A 3,545-nucleotide genomic window follows, 5' to 3' on the forward strand; every position below is an offset into this window, starting at 1 on the left:
TTGTATATGGATTGAGGTGTGGATCTTGTTTAATTTTTCTGCAGATAGTTTTCCAATTTTGCCAACACCATTTGTTAAAAAGGCTGTCATTTCCCCACCTAACTGATTTCATCTCCTTGTCAAAAATCAGTTGACCATATATAGATGGGCTGATTTCCGGGTTCTCAATTCTATTCCATTGATCTATGTGTCTGTCATTGTACCAGTAGCATGCTGTCTTAACTACCACGGCAGTGTAGTAGAATTTGAAATCAGGGTCATGCTCCAGATTTCTTGGTAAACCCTAGTGAGTGCATCCAGGGCTGCATCTATTTATTGAAATATGTCAATTGACCAGGATCTTTGTTTTTTTCAGTTCCTTCAGAGCAGCTTGAACTTCTCCTTCATCATCATTGCCTCTTGATCATATGTTGTTTTTTGAAATTCTTCTGTGTCAACCAATTCTTTTTGGTAAAGTGACTCTGTACTCTTATCTTCTTTTGATGCTTCCTGGATCATTCAACATTCTGCTCATAGCATACTTAAGTATTGCATCTCAAGGCTTGAATTTGTTCTTCAGTTCCTTCAGCTTAAGAAATGTGGAGCAATTTCACCCTTTTGGGTTTTCTGACTCCAGGTTTTTTGCACATTTCATTATAATACTTTGCTTTGTCTTCCCCATCTGCCCTCCTAAGTCTTCTGTACAGCTCCTTAACTTCTTGATTTCTCCCCTCTGCTTTGTCTTTTTGGAGCTCTAGTGCAATATTCAGAGTCTCTTCTGATAACCATCTTAGCCTTTTCTTCTTCCTCTGTCTTTGTAGTGAATTACCTTTATTCTTTATTATTATGCTAAGACACACAGTTTATTTTTCGTTTCCCAAGAATACTAAGATAGCACACAGTACAGTATAAGAGGAACCGATATATGCAATCAATAAACCCAGAAGCGGATGTTTTAAACCTGACTTTGGGACTTTAAAAGATTTATACAAAAGGATAAATGACCTTTTATCAAAATAATCAACAAACAGTTAAAGGAGTTAATTCAGGGAAAAATCTTAGTGGGAAAGGGGCCTCAGCCCTCGGACAATAGGAACGTTCCAGAATGGAGATCCCTGATTTGCCATTCTGTGGGCTGGGCTAAGAAATAATTTTTCTTTTACTTTTCTAAGAGAGTAATGTCTGGTGGGGGGGGGACCCTTGGGAGGGGACAAATCTACAACAATGAATGAATGGAAATCCAAAGCCTCTGTAAATTTTCACTGAAATTAATAACATATTTAAATTAAAAAAAAAAACAAGAAAAAACCCAAAGTTTGCAGGTTCATTTTTATTTAACACTAGGCATCTAATCTGAGACAGGATTTTACTGGAAAGTAAATTTACTATTTCAAATTCTACTGTAGGTCCTCCACTTAAACTGTGTTTCAAATGGGGGTGCAGAGAGGAGGAAGAGATATGAGAAAGGAAATTCAATGGTCCTGAAGACCAAAATCATCCTACAGAATGCAGGGTGGTGTCAGCTTACCAGGACCTCAGCAAAGCTGTATGAAGAGGAGTGATGTGAGCAACCACCACCTCTGTTAGATGATCAGAGGTGGTCTGAGAGTGGGAGCTGGCCAGCAGCCCTTGAGAACAGGTCCTGAAGAGATAAAGGCTTTCCCACTGGCAGGGCCTAATCTGGTACTCCTGCAGAATCTGTCCACATCTTCTTGAAATGATTTCCCAATTGTGAATGGCCTTCAAGTACAATCTGAATTACACCCCATTTCCTTCTGTATCAGACTACTTTCTGGGAGCTAACATGTTTCATTTACTGGAAGTTGGTCTAGCCACATATCCAGAGCAGAAATCTGTTTGCAATCTACACGTGATGCTAAGGAATTCATTCTAAGACAACTCTTAAAATTAACCTCATCATTTGTATTGCTCTGCTTGTGCCTCAGCTGAAACAGGACGGATGTATTGTTTCCAAGCTGCCAGAGGTAGTAACCTTATTGTCACCGGCAGAGTTCTTGGACTCTGGGGTCTGTTTTGAAGATCTCAGGGGACACATCTGCTGTCTTATCATTTGGGGGGATTACAGGGCGTGCGTCTGGGGTCACAGGGAGTAGACAGGGTAGTGGAGACTGTTCGAGCTTGGAGTCCACCCCCAGAAATGCACTGAGCAAATCCCATTTCTGAAAGGAGGGTTGTGCCCACGGCAATGGACATGTGGACCACACCCAGAGATCTCCTTGGTGGCACCAGAGCACGCGGTGGTCAGTGGCCCTCAGCCCTCTTCTCGGCCGGTCCCTCAGCAGTGTCTGGCTGAGACCATGAGATGACTTCACAGCCCAGTCTCAGGGAGCCAAGGATGGAACCACTGCTTAAGTGGACTCTGGTTCCTGCTAACCTGGAGCCTCATTCAGGTAGCATTTCCTTCCCAGCTGTAACTCTGCATCACATCGGGGGAGTTTTCCCTTACGTCCAGCGCCAACTGATTCACCCAGAAGATAGGTCAGCCACGAAATGGGGCTACAGGGTTCTCACGTGGAGTCTGTGGGATGGTTTGTCCCAGCCGGCTGCTCCTGCCCAGTACTCACAGGCAAGGCAGGTGGAACCTCTTCCATTCCTCATACTCTGTCCTGTCGAAAGCTCCGGAATATAGCCTGGTCACAGTCAGAGGCAGGCGGTCAGTGGATCTCATTGTGAAGCTGCAGGCGGACGTTGAGCATCATGGAAACCATGATGTATAGGTAGGGGAAGTTGATGCACAGCCGCCAGGCCAGGTTGAAGATGAGCAGCTTGAGGGTCAGCCCCTTGCAGAAGACCCCAACGGAGCAGGCGGCAGCCGGACAGCGCCACTGCCCACCGCGCGCAGTGTCCCTGCCGAACCCTGGCTGCCCGTCCTCTGTGGTCCCCTTTCCTCGCGCAGCTGGCCTCCAGCCTCCGCCAGCTCGCAGCGCTGAAGGAGGCGGCGGTGGCCACGAGGAAGGCACATCCGCGAGTCACTCTCCCGAAGCGTCCGCTGCCACTGTCCCAAATGACTTTTATTCTTAAAATCTTCCCACTGCTCATCTGATCTTCACCCATTAGTGTTTAAGACCTCAAACCTATTCCTTTGGTGGCTTTATATTCAGGTGAGGTAGACTAAAGGTCAAACTTTGGTTCTTGTGGATTTAATTTTCTTTAGCTTCAGCTTGAACTTGCATATGAGTAGTTAGTGGTCTGTTCAACAATCAGCTCCTGGACTAGTTTTCATAGTTTGATAGTGAGCTACTCCAATGACTCCCGCCCCCATCACAGATGTAATCAATCTGACTCCTGTGCAGATTATCAGATGAAGTCCATGTGTATAGTCACTGTTTCTTGTAAAAGGTGTTTACAATGAATAAAATATTGATTTTACAGAATGTTGTTGTTGTTGTTATGTGCCGTCGAGTCCTTTTCGACTCATAGCGATCCTATGCACAACAGCCCTAAACCCTGCTCTATCCTGCGCCAACCGCACTGCCTCTGACACACCCATCCCGATTACCCCAGTTACCGAATCAATCCATCTCATAGAGGGTCTTCCCCTCCTG

The sequence above is a fragment of the Elephantulus edwardii genome, unplaced genomic scaffold, assembly GCF_000299155.1.
Source record: "Elephantulus edwardii isolate Elephantulus edwardi_28Jun2011 unplaced genomic scaffold, EleEdw1.0 scaffold00475, whole genome shotgun sequence".
NCBI lineage: Eukaryota > Metazoa > Chordata > Mammalia > Macroscelidea > Macroscelididae > Elephantulus > Elephantulus edwardii.